We start from the raw sequence: 14,717 nt of genomic DNA, 5'->3' as shown, positions 1-14,717 counted from the left end.
TGGTTGTGCTGTTGTTTTCCCTGATCGAGTCGTCAAGTTACAGCTTCCTGCGGCGTTTACCGTCTTTGATGCCGAATTGTTTGCGATCTTGCGGGCATTGGAGCAAATGAGGTGTGTTCCCAGTCTTAAGTTCCTCATCTGTTCTGACTCCCTGAGTGCCCTTCAGACCATGCAACACTTGTACCCAGCGGATACGGTCGTCCAGAACATCCATGATGCCCTCCTCCACCTGCAACGGCAGGGGAAGGAGGTGTCCTTCTGCTGGGTGCCGGGGCACGTGGGTATTAGGGGAAACGAACTGGCGGATGTGGCTGCCAAAGATGCATGTTCTCTCCCTCACGTTGTTGGATGTGCCGCCCCCTCCATGCTGTTACCTCCCTCCTGCGTTTTCGTGTTATGCGTCAGTGGGAAGAGGAGTGGCTGGCAGTCGGTGACAATAAGCTGCGTCTGGTCAAGGCTACCACGCGGCCATGGCGTACGTCCTACCAGTCATGCAGGCGGGATGAGGTTCTCCTCACTCGCCTCCGCATCGGGCACAGTCCCTTAACGCATGGTTTTTTACTCCGGCGGGAGGACCCCCCAATCTGCAGTTCTTGTGGCGTCCAGATTACTGTCCGCCACATTTTACTTGACTGTCTTTTATTCTCTCACCAGAGGGCGGTGGTTTCCTTGCCACCGGATTTGCCCTCTATTTTACAAGATGACGCAACGACTGTAGTTAAGGTCTTACGGTTTTGTGTCCTGTCCAATTTGTTGCCTCGGATTTTAGGGAGAGGGTTTTAATGTACTGCTGGGTGACTGGCTCACCCAGGTTTTAGGTAAGAGGTCAGCCAGTCACGGTTACCTCCTTGTTTCCCTTCGGTTTCTGTTCTCTTTTCCTTGTGTTTCCCTTCCTTTTTAGTGTGTCCCTTCTCCTCTCGTTTTGCCTCTGTGTGTGAGGATTTGGAACTGCGTCAGGTCTGTGTGTTTTAGCCGTTCTCCTTGTTCGCTGTTTGTCTTAGTCCCTTCACTGCATGAGTTCCTGTTTTTATGCGTTTGGGCGCTGATGACCACGCTGTTTAGCGCCCGTAAACTTCAAACACACACACACACACACACACACACACGCAATCTGACTTTCAAGAATCCCTACAAAAGAATGACCCTGACTAACATATACCTTTCACAAATCACTTACCTCACAAAAATCTTGATTACTCGAACTACTGCAATACAGCGAGCGCCACTACTGCCAGCTAAATAAAAGATTCAAACTACGGAAGGCACTAACTACTGATAGGCATAGATAGCAAATGAAAGATTTTAATAGAGAACAAACAATGTATTCACCTTAATAATCATAATATATATAGCAGTTCATGACATCCATTCTGTACTCAAAAATCCGCCATCTCATTTCCCACATCCACCAATGCTGGCGGCTCACCTCCAACTGCGCAACGCTACGCGCTGTTCACGTCCAGCTGCCCAACACTACAATGGCAGACAACAATGCAAACTAGCCACAGACTGCAAACAGCACAGCCAGTGATTTTCGTACAGAGCGCTACGTAACGTTGCCAATAAGAAAACATAAACAGCCAACTTATATAGCCCCCATGCTCCCCACAAAAAATTTTACAAATTGTTTTGGGCAGTGGCCAATACAGAGTTGAAAAAATTTTTCATAATTACAATAACAAAGAAAACAAATGCACACACTTATTGATACAATGTTGGTCAAAAGCTAAAATTTTCTCACAGTCCATAAAGACAGTCTTGATCATTCATCACAGTAAAACTGCAGTGTTTTTTTTTCTCAAAGTGTGAGCAGTAAAAGAATGTGCACACAGAAGTAGTGGATTTCCATGCAGTCTTGAAGAAGTAGTGTTGTCCTTCCAACGGAAAGACAGTGCTGACTCTCGACATGCTGACAGGTAATGGGCCACAACAGAGCAAACCCACAGCAGAGTCATTCGCCGTTTTGAAGAATATTGGTAGGTTGGTCGTCACAGAGTAGACCCACTGTAGTCCTGGTAGAGATTACGGTATTAGTGGGCCACCAGAAGTGCAGACCCACTGCAGTCCTTGTAGAAATAATGGTACTGGTGGGTCATCAAAGATGCAGACCCACTGTAGTCCTTGTAGAGATGGCCATCAGCCATCTGTTGTGGCTGTGCAGGTGCACAATCACCATTGAAGAGTCTTGCGGATAACATAGCAAGTCCATAACCACCACTTGTGCACTCACAAAGTTTTTGGAATTGTCCGTAGAACCAGCAATGCTGTTATCCAGTCCCTTGCTGAATTATTAACACACGTGCAAACACTATCAGTCCCTACTTCTCACATATTGTCCGTATACTATGACCAACAGAAATGGGTGTAGTGAAATGTAACTTACAAGTTACTTAATGTGATAAACTGGTGTCAATTACAATTTTATAACATGAGAATACAATTACAGAAATACAGAAAACATCATTAAAGAACATAACAATACAGATAACATTTGTAGTACAAGCTTTACAAAAGAATCGAAATAACATATACATCGGTGTTACAGGAATTATGACATGAGTACATACATAAAAGATCAGAATAACTTTTGAAACATCAACTTTACACATGAGCATTAAAACAAAACAGAATAAATAATGTCTAAACATCTTTACAAAGTAAATAACATATTATTAATGCAAATTATATTTGAGGATAACAGTATTCCTCATCATAGTTCATGTAGCTGAGTATTAGAAAAATTCTACAACATAAGTCTTATCAGATAAACATATAAATACAGGAAAAACATAAATACACAAGGGTACACAAACATATAGCGGAATAATACAAAAGGAAAGGACAGGGTTTGTTTTCAGTGCAACATTTGGTACTGCAGTCCAACCCAAAACTTCATTCCATAGATCATTCCTCTTATATCGACATTTGCTCCAGCCAAAAAAAAAAAAATCCTATCCAAGCATGCTTTCTATATTTATTTCACATATTTCTTACCTCATTATTTATTTCCAAGAAAATCCTACCTATACCTGCTTTTTGTACTTTTTCGTATAACTTCTCAATGCATTTCTTCCAATTCATCGCAACTCATTCTCTTAAATAGTCTACCCCCTCTTAAGCTAACTTAAATCTACTGAGCTCAGATGCTAAACTAAGGGACGAGGCAATGCAGCAGCGCAAAACAATTAACACAAACATCAATGACAAAAAATTGAAATAGGCAAAGCAATTGTAATATTACAACTAATATAAGGCACTGTGCAGCAAACAAGAGAAATAAATCCGTAGTAAAACTGGCTTAACAGCGTAATACAAAGTCAAATTCAGTAACATTATGCCTGGCAAACAGCCGCAGCAAATGCAATAACTTATATCTAAACATGAAAAAGCTCAAGCAGAAAAAATATTACAGTAAAAATGGCCATGTTTAATACCCATGTCACATCTTAAGACTAGAGTGATGCATCACAATTTATTCTGCAAAAGAAATTACCAGGTACTTGAAAAGAAAATTCTGTATGCAATTCCTGTGAAGGGAAATGTGTTTTTGTGCTCCTTCGTTTTTTTTAAGTACATCAAAGTTATTCTTTACTGGGTCTGTAGGCATAAAATATTTATATTAGTACATCTATAAAATTTTATTTTAACCAATGCTGCAGGGCAGCTAGAAACTTGACATTAAACAAAATGAGTAAATAAATACATAAAGCAAGCCATATGGCATTTCTCTCAACTAGCAAGACAATAGCCGTGAAATGTTTCTCATCATTTCATTAGGCATTTTAGTAAATATCATAAATTAAGAGCTCCACAGTATAATCATATGTTTTCAAGTTTGAGCGTGTCGTATATGCGATGCTTTCTACAAAGAAATGTCAATAGCGAGGATAATGGCCTCTTTTTTTTTTGCACCTAATGGCTTTCTTTTGTCAGATGACTACCTCTCAGCTGGGCGCCCAAAACGGGTTATGTCAAGGTCACTTACCTTTTTTACTGAAATATTCACGACAGCAGTTTCCACTACAGTGACAGTCTCATATAAAAATTTCGCAGGTCGAGAATTTGCGTTACAAATGTGCAGAAGCAAAATCCTGTAAATATAACAGTGTCCAAAAAATTTTCACCGGCATTGTGATACATTCACGCATTTACACACATTTCATAACTCTTAAAGTACGATTCTTGGTTTCCAACATCCTTTTTCACAAATCAGAGTCCCTAACCACTACTCATTATTCCTTACCTTACTACACACATACATATTCGTCGACACTTCTTCAACATTTCATCTTAATAAATATGTAGCATAATCAAATTCCTCATATAACATCGGCTTATTGATCATAAACATACCTTAGCAGCATAATACACATAGTCATCGTAATAATAACTTCAGTCAGATCTCAAAATCGTCATAGCTTCCTCCAATAATTAAAAAAATTCTCTGCTCATGTCAAAAGTGTCATCTGCCTCAAACGTACTTTAAAAATCATGATCTCATACCAAATACATCATTCAAAGCTCTCATAGTATCACAATGGTTCCAAAAAAATATGAACAGTTCACACAGTACAGACAAAATACAATTTCGTAAATGTGAAGTTATCCAACTGTGTAATTGCGTAAACATGTGTCACTGATGTAGTAAAAATGTTTATCTCTCAGTTAAATGATCAGATAGGTGTGTAATTTGTGTGTTAGAGAAATATGGTTCCGATGTGTAAAGTTGTATAAGGAAATACCATATTAGCTAGGGCTCCTTGTGCTTGCCACACACATGGTACACAAAGTAAGTGTGTACCCCCCTGAGGATTAATGTAATTATAACCTCAGGTGTTACAGATTACAGCAATGGAATGAAATGTATCACGGAAAATCTTTGTATCATTGTACTTCAAATATCTTTAAAAGTAAATGATTTAAGTACAAAATTAATCACTCAAATACGTGTCCTGTAGCGCTAAATGTGCGTCTTGTTGATAGATAATCTCTGTGGAAGTGTATTTATCGTCCTCCGAAAGCTAAGTTCTGCAAAAGTCATTGTACTTACCTCATGATAAACAAAAGTGAAATGCTTTGCGTATAGATATCTTAGTTATTACGCTTATTGCCATGGTGATGAAAGTACTGTGCTGTAACGTATTGTTGTCCTATGGAAAAGGCTGTCTCCTTGTAGCTATAGCACAAAAGTTACTACTAAAACATGTTTTACTTTACAGAAGAATTCGGAAAAACTGTGCAGATATAAAACAGATAACCGCAAAAGCAACATTGTAAATTGTCACTCATTAGCAGCGTCGTGATAAAATTGTGTAGCTGTCACACAAACCATCCACTGTGTCATCTGGCATTTCACAGAAAGCACCTCAAATCCAGAATCCACGCTCAAGCAAACCAAAATGTTGCATGAAAATCTCATTAGCAGTGCCGGTATATGTTCCAAGCATGTGAGCCTCATAGTCGTTACGCGATCGTACAACTAACAAGCAAGAATGTACAAACAACAACACTGTGTCGTCCATTCACTATAACAAAGCATTCGTAATTTCTGTTTAAATAAGTTCTCTTGGTTCTTGACTGGATATTTAACTTCAAACACTGTTGCATGTTGACAGATACTAAGTCTGACAAAGCATACTGGTAATGTAAAGTGAAATGTTATATGGCAAAGACAAAGTTAAAAAGCAGATTATCTTTCAATAAACGGTTTTACATGTGAAATGTGATGTAAACCTTTACTCTGCCTAGTACGCAGAGTTTCAACTTCAAAGCAATTATCATGTTGTATACGTCAGTAAGGAATGCTAAAATTTGCTCAAGGTTAGCGTCTATGTTATTTTTCACTGAGCCAGCCGGCGCACGTGGCTGCCTGCGGTGCGAGTCATTGTCTGTTTCTTTGTTGGCGCGCGTCGTTACTGGGATTAGGAGACCTAACTTCTACAAATTCACAGTGACGAGAGGGCCCTGTCCATTTTAAATCCCGCCAGTTCTGATGCAGTTCAGGTCTGTCGTTACGATCATATCGTCTGTTGTCATGTCGGTAGATTCCATAGTTTCTTTCTTGTCGGTCACGTGGTGGAGAATTTCTCCCTGAGTCGTAACTGTGCGCTGGACCGTTGCGTCTAAAGTTATTCTGTCTCCCTTGACAATAATTGTTTTGGTTCCCATATTGTCTGTTTCTCTGATTGTCTCTGTGATAGTCATTACCGTGGAGAGGTGATCTTTCCCTGTAATTATTACTACTCTGCCAACGGTTGTCATACGGGTGGTGTCTGTTTTGGTCACGATTTGTGTTGTGAGAATAGCCTTGTCGCATCCAGTTATTATTTCTGTCATCGCGGAATTGTGACGGATGTGACCTGTAATTGTTGTGCTCCTGTTTTCGCGTTCCGCGATTGTCAGTGTCAATTTCCAGTTCTTGTAAGAGCCCCTGAAAAGCTTCAATGTCGTCTGCCAAAATAATATGCTGTAAATGTTCAGGTAATTTGATTAAGCAAAGGCGGATGAGTTCTGAGGGGCTGTATGGGTTTGACAGGTACTGATTCTTGTGCAACATGTCTTCAAAATATTTCACAAGACTGGAAAATTCAGATTGTTCGAAATGTTTCATCATTATGATGCCATGTTTTACTCGGTCTTGTGTGGCTTGAGACCAGTATGCTGAGAGGAAGGCATGGTAAAATTCTTCTTCATTGTGGCAATCATGAATGACCGATCGCATTCTTACAGCTGGTTCATTCTCCAAGTAGCCACACATAAATTCTAAACTGTGCTCCAATGACCAGTTGGGAGGAAAACAATGAGAGAATTGATGGAGCCACGCTTGTGGATGGATGTCGTTGGCAGAATTCTTAAACGTTTTGAATTTACGTGTAGTAATGAACAGCTTATAGTCAAAATCATCGTGTCGGCGAGTAGCATACCGGTCATTGTTACGTCGTGTCGGCGGTTCCATCTCAAAATTCGGTGCACCTTGCCAATTTCTTTCATAATTTCCGAAATGCCCTGTGTTATTATTTTGTGTTGGAGCGCGAGTGTCCTCTGAAATATGAAATTTTTGTATTACTTGTGCCAACTGATCTTGTACTTCCCGGATTTCTCTTTTGTATTGCGTATTAATTTGATTCTGATTTTGTTTGAATTTCTTAATTTGTTCATACTCTTCTGTGTCAGTGATGGCTACAGGTACTGTGTCATTCAGATCATCATCTACCTTTGCAGATGAGTTAGTGAACTGATCCGAAAGTTCGGTTACTTTCTCCGATAGTGTACTTATTTCCTCAGTGTGTTTTTCTGAACCAAGTTGCAGAGTGTCCATTTGTGTTGAAATCGTATCTACTGTGTCCTTTAAGTTTTCTTGAGTTTTTGCAAGTTGCGTAACCGAATCGGTAGATGCAACTGAGTCAATTTTAGCTTGCAAGGTGTCGTGATTTTCATGAACAATAGTTCGCAGTTCTTTTATAGCTGCTTCGTGATTCTGTAATGCATTTTCATGCCGCGAAAAAATAGGTTGGAAATGCTCACAAATTTGTGTTTTTACGTCATTACAGACCTTTTGACATTTCGATTCGATTTTATGTAACTCAGTAGTTAAATCTTCACGTGTTTGTTCAAGCGTATGTTCCACTGAGTCTAACTTTTGAAGCTTTTGTTCCATTGTGTCTAACTTTTGAAGCTTTTGCTGTGCTTGTCTCTGATTTTGTTCCATTGTGTCTAACTGTTGCTGAGTTTGTCTCTGGTTTTGTTCCATTGTGTCTAACTTTTGAAGATTTTGTTCCATTGTGTCTAACTTTTGAAGCTTTTGTCCCATTTGTTGCATTAATTGTAATAACAATGCACTGGTGTCTGAAACATGTTCCTCAGTGCTTTTCGGCAGTGAATTTGCACCGGCAACATTCACATTTTGACAAGCGGAAAATGTGTCTCGACTCATTTGAGAAAACGGTGAGAACCCAAAACCTGAGTCTACAGTATTTGCAATATTGTGTTCTGTCATTCCCGATTCCTGTTGCGAGCTGTTGCCGACCGATCGATCGATAATGCTTCCCTGTTCACTACCTGTTTTACTGTCTACACCATTATTTGAAGCCCGCTCCATTTCCCTATGCACAGTTACCAAATTACTACTTTGAATATTAGTTAATTCATTACATGGTGGCGTTAACGCACTGCTTTCGTCTTCACTGTCATTTCTCAGTTTACTTTGGAGCCTAGTATTACGTTTTTCACACGCCATTATTGTCACAATATTTCACACGACAACACAGAAAAACACAATTTGAACAGCAACAATAAGAGAACACATTAAATAGCACTGAAAATAATATCTCGTTAATTGCAAGCGCAGCTGCGAAATACTTGGTGCAAATCTACATGCATGCCACAACTGTTTTACTGTACAACAATGAAAGGCTGCAACTACAAAGGAGATTCTCTCTACAATTCCGCGCTAGCAATAAACAAAATCTACACTAATTACACAAACTACAAGAAAAAATCAGAAGATTCCAGTGAGGTATCCTCGGCTAAGGGTCGACATATGAAACGTCCCCTTAGAATAAATTATACAAGACTGTGCTTAAACTGACACACAATATTTTTAGCGCAACGCAATCTGACTTTCATAAATCCCTAGAAAAGAATGGCCCTGACTAACATATACCTTTCACAAATCACTTACCTCACAAAAATCTTGATTACTCGAACTACTGCAATACAGCGAGCGCCACTACTGCCAGCTAAATAAAAGATTCAAACTACGGAAGGCACTAACTACTGATAGGCATAGATAGCAAATGAAAGATTTTAATAGAGAACAAACAATGTATTCACCTTAATAATCATAATATATATAGCAGTTCATGACATCCATTCTGTACTCAAAAATCCGCAATCTCATTTCCCACATCCACCACTGCTGGCGGCTCACCTCCAACTGCGCAACGCTACGCGCTGTTCACGTCCAGCTGCCCAACACTACAATGGCAGACAACAATGCAAACTAGCCACAGACTGCACACAGCATAGCCAGTGATTGTCGTACAGAGCGCCAAGTAACGTTAGCAATAAGAAAACATAAACAGCCTACTTACAATTTGAGTATGGGGACATGCAGCAAACGACACGTACATGTTCCCATGTTTACCGAAACAAATGCCCTTTCAATTACGATTACATTGGGCAAGGTATCATGAAGATTAGGTCGCGGATGGTTGAAACGTGACGCCTGGACAGATGATCACGTTTCTTGTTTCAGCAGCTCGACGCTCGGTCCTGATGCGTCGTCATTCAGGCGAGCGGCTGCTCGTGGGCTCAGCGTTATGCGGGGGGAGGGGGGAGGGGGGAGGGGGAAGGGGGGAGGGTGACGTGGACCTTGGCTTTCATATGACCTGCGGTACGAATCCAAGGTATCATGACAGCTATGCATTACGCGAATATTATTGTGAATCACCTGTATACCCTCACGCTTGATCCCCAACGGCAATAGCATCTTCAAGAAAAATAGTGTCTCTGCCACAATACCAGAATCGTGGGCTGAGGGCAGTAAATTCACTTTGATGTCTTGTCCACAAAATTCACTTGATCTGATCACAAGGGGACACAACTGGGATACAATCTGGCGTCAGCTCCACGCCCAAAATCCCTGTACGTCATTGAGGGGGCTTTGGAGATACGTGCGTAGGCATTTTACATCACACAGCTCCAGAAACCTACCGAGGAACCACTACGCAGGACTGTTGCTGTAATGTGTTCCAAAGGGGGACTAACACGATATTAAGCAGACTGCCATACGTTTTGGCAATCAGTCAATGTGAAGGGTGTCTGCTTTGTGAACATGTCATTTTTATATTGAAACGGCCCTAAGTTTTTGTGGGAGCAAGAAACGAGCCTGTGGAAGAACCGTGAAGACCACTGTGCCCCAGAACAGACAGGAGCTAGAGACTAGAGACTCAGTTCTCTGCCAGGCGCTTCAGTGGAATAAATCTGCTCTTAATAGCGACAGAGATGAAAAATGGATTTGACTAGTGACGTAAAAGCCGGGCGTAATTAATTACTGCAGTGAATCCTGCAGAATGGATGCCTTCGAGCTGGACTGTAGAGGCTCGCAAATTTCCATGCAGAAGTGCAAAGTCAGGTTAAAAAAAAAAAAAAGCGTGGTGGGAGGGCGGGGGGCAGAGAGAGGGAACAGGTCAGAAGATGCTCTAGCACCGCGCACGGAACTGATTCCGTCAGTTCACACGACAGACAACATTCTTCGATACTTGTTCTTTTCTTTATTTTTGAAAATATAGTGCAAGGAGTTCTTCTGCAGGGGGCAAGGCCTTAAAGTAGCACTGTCCACGAAGGCGGTGAGGTTTCCGTGATCTAACGCCCATACGACACTAACAACGGGGAGGTCTGACATGTGGGTCACGGATTTTCATCAAGTTTTGCATGGATGTTCTATGTTGAATATAAAGAGAGACGTGTTTCAGCTTTTTGCTATACACTCCCTAGTTTCTGAAATAATGAGGTCTAGAAACAAACACATTTATTGGTATAATGTGGGGTCAGGTTATTAACGTTTTTGTGTTTTCATGATGCAGCTTGGATATCCGTTATTCTAAGCGACTAACAGAGCGAGGTGGTCACTCGAACGGTTGAGGGTGCCTGTGTTCCAAATAAACCGTCAGTGATGTTCACGATTCCAGAGAGTCCACGTCAAGCACTCCTTAACGAGTGAATACAACTTGAACAAACTGTTTCACATCACTGTCTATGTGTGTGTGTGTGTGTGTGTGTGTGTGTGTGTGTGTGTCTGTGTGTGTGTGTGTGTGTGTGTGTGTGTGTGTGTTGTGTGTGTGTATGGAGGTGAACTCACGAAATGGCGGAGAATCAGTAACCTTCGACAAGTTCCACCTCAAGATCCACTGCAAGTACTATGACAGTTAGGTGGGAAGTGAGAAAACTTGGATTCCATGGTCGAGATGCTGCTCATAAGCCACAAATCACGCCGGTAAATGGCAAACGACGCCTCACTTGGTGCGAGGAGAGTAAACATCGGACGATGGAACAGTGGAAAAACGTTGTGTGGAGTGACGAATCACGGTACACAGTGTGGTGATTCGATGGCAGGGTGTGGGTATGGTGAATGCCCGGTGAACACCATCTTCCAGCATGTGTAGTGCCAACAGTAAAATTCGGAGGCGGTGGTGTTGGACTAAAACGTGGAGTGACGAATCACGGTACACAGTGTGGTGATCCGATGGCAGGGTGTGGGTATGGTGAATGCCCGGTGAACGCCATATTCCAGCATATGTAGTGCCAACAGTAAAATTCGGAGGTGGTGGTGTTATGGTGTAGTCGTGTTTTCATGGAGGGGGCTTGCACCCCTTGTTGTTTCGCGTGGCATTATTACAGCACAGGCCTACACTGATGTTTCAAGCACCTTCTTGCTTCCCACTGTTGAAGAGCAATTCGGGGATTGCGATTGTATCTTCCAACACGATCGAGCACGTGTTCATAACGCACAGCCTGTGGCGGAGTGGTTACACGGCAATAACACCCCTGTAATGGACTGGCATGCACAGAATCCTGACCTGAATCCTATAGAACACCTTTGGGATGTTTTGGAACGGCGAATTCTTGCCAGGCCTCACCGACCGACGCCATACCTCTCCTCAGTGCAGCACTCCGTGAAGAATGGGCTGCCATTCCCCAAGAAACCTTCCAGCACCTGATTGAACGTATGCCTGCGAGAGTGGAAGCTGTCATCAAGGCTAAGTGTGGGCCAACACCACATTGAATTCCAGCATTACCGACGGAGGGTGCCAAGAACTTGTACGTAATTGTTAGCCAGGTGTCCGTATACTTATGATCACATAATGTATAAATCAGAGGAGTGATCTTCTCAGTTCACGCATCATGACCATGGGCAAAGAGGTTCAAAGCGGTGCGCAGAATACGCCACCGCCATGTCTTCAAATTGGTATATAAAAAGGAAGTGTCATCGATTGAAAAGGAATTTAAAGCTGCCGGGGTCTTTCAGTGGCAGACCGAAGCCTTGAGTGCATTCTATAACCAAGATTTCGTCATAAATACCGACCAAACAGGATTTGAATATCGTGTCAGTATAAAACGTACGTTGACACATGTTGGCGAGACTAAAACGTTTGTTGTTGCTGTTGGTAGAGCGAATAAAGTTACACACTCGTACACGGCGCTCTGTTCCGGTACTGCAAATGGAAAACGTCTGCCGAGACCCACGCCTCTCTCAAGAACTTAAAGCTCTCCAGAGGGAATTCGGAAACATTTTCGTTACTTGTTCAAAATCGGGAAACTTGACCTCAAACTACATCAGTGATACATGGATCACGTTGCGAAACTATATGTGCAGCAAAATATATTTTGCCCAAGCGACATGACACTCTACGATGGGACTTTCGTAGATGATAATGCTCAACCGACCCCACGGCGAAAGTCATCATCTTTGAGCTTGATTTTTTTTCAAAAACTAGGGAATGTCAAGTTAAAAGTCGAAACACGTCTTTTTGTTTTCAGTATAGAACGTCCTTGCGAAACTTGATCAAAATAGGTGACCCACATGTCAGGCACTTCGATTTTACTAGCTATGCTGGCCGTACCATAGCCATTAGCAGGGTCTCCGAAACCGGACAAATCTTATTAGATGTGTCTCACTGCACTCTGTCTTACCACTCCCTATCCTCCATCTCACATATCTAATGGGGAGGTATTGAATAGAATTGGGGAGAAGAGGAGCTTATGGCACAACTTGACTAGAAGAAGGGATCGGTTGGTAGGACATGTTCTGAGACATCGAGGGATCACCAATTTAGTATTGGAGGGCAGCGTGAAGGGTAAAAATCGTAGAGGGAGACCAAGAGATGAATACACTAAACAGATTCAGAAGGATGTAGGCTGCAGTAGGTACTGGGAGATGAAGAAGCTTGCACAGGATAGAGTAGCATGGAGAGCTGCATCAAACCAGTCTCATGACTGAAGACCACAACAACAACAACAACATGCTCCATCTTACCACATTTTTAAGAAAAGAAAGATAAATCTCGGCAGCTGTTAGAGTCAAGTACGGGGTGACAATTATTGAACTATATGAAGTAAAATCGTCATAACTTCTGAACGGTGTGCTTTAGGACGTTCAAAATGCACGGTTGGCCTTGGGGAATGATGGAAATTAGTAGGCGCATGCGCATGGGCCTTGTTGTTGCTGGCTATTTGCATGTGAAAATGTCAAGATACAGCTTGCAGAACGTATAGCGCTTTTGTATGCCTACTATGCGAGCAATAACAGCCCAACTGCGGCTCAACGGAAGTTTGCGACCAAGTTCAAGCTGAAGATAACCGGTAAAAGTGTGCTAAAAATCAAGAGTTTGATTTGCAAGCTTGAGAGAACAGGTAATGTTCGTGATGACGGTGTTGGCAATGTCTGTCGTCCAGAAAGGATGAAAACATTTAAGACATCGAGAAGACATGCGCTGTGTTTGAAACCAGTCCCAGGAATCGATCAGACGACCTGTACAACAGGTGGGAACCAACCGGGAGACATTGCGACAAATTGTTCCTGAAGACCTGAATCTCTTCACGAACAAAATTCAAACCAATCAGACATTAAATCCCAGCGCCATGGAACAGCGGCTGTGTTTCGCCAACACTGTTGTCCACAGAATTGACGAACAGGACTTTGATGTGAATATGGTTTGGTTTAGCGATGACGCCCACTTTCATTTAAAAGGGTTTGCAGTAAACAAAATTTGTGCTTTTTGGGGAATGAGACACGCATTTAGCGATCGAGGAGTCTCTTCACCCTCAACAGGTGACTGTGTGGTGTGCAAGTCCAGTCACGGAACAACGGATGCGATATTCATTTATGGCACAGTGATTATCGAACAGGACATGAAGGTTTTGGAAGATGATTTCATCCCCATTATCCAAAGTGACCCATATTTAGACAAGATGTGTGGTTCATACAAGACGAAGTTCGGCTCCTTCCAAGCAGGAGAGTATCTGATGTAATGGAGGAGCACTTTGGGGACCGCATTATGGCTCTCGGGTACACGGAGGCCACTGGCATGGGCCTCAATGGGCCACCATGTTCTCCGGATCTGAACACATGCAATTCCTTGTTGTGGGGCTATATTAAAGACAAAGTTTACAGCAGTAACGGCAATACTACTGCTGAGATGAAAACAACCATTATAGAGGTCATCGACAGCATCTACGTATATTCAGACACTTCAGCGGGTCAAGCAGATTTTCGATATTCGTCTGCGCCACATCATCGCCAATGATGGTACGAATATCGAACATGTCATAAGCTACGTTTACATGTTTAATTAAGTGGGTGCACGCCATAGTTTGTAACATTTACGATTTTTTCATGTAGTTTAATAATTGTTACCTTGTAATTCATGTAGGGGAAGGTTACTCCAAGATCAAAAACCCTAGCCCTCCAGATTGGAGGCTGGAGATTTGTTGCCATCAGATAACGAAAAAAGTGGTAACAACACTTCAAAATATAAGTCAAGTACTGGAATAAGTTATTTGATTTGGATATAGAATATATAGTTTTATATAAGACAGTTGGTTCCATCAGTCTAGTCTAGGAGCCCGAAAGATATAGGATATATTTAGTCGTTCCACTGGAAGTTCGTTGGGGCAGAGATACTGGCATCCTGGATGCAAAAAGTGTACTATGTTTT

The sequence above is a fragment of the Schistocerca cancellata genome, chromosome 7, assembly GCF_023864275.1.
Source record: "Schistocerca cancellata isolate TAMUIC-IGC-003103 chromosome 7, iqSchCanc2.1, whole genome shotgun sequence".
Lineage (NCBI taxonomy): Eukaryota > Metazoa > Arthropoda > Insecta > Orthoptera > Acrididae > Schistocerca > Schistocerca cancellata.
This window is presented reverse-complemented; position numbering follows the sequence as displayed.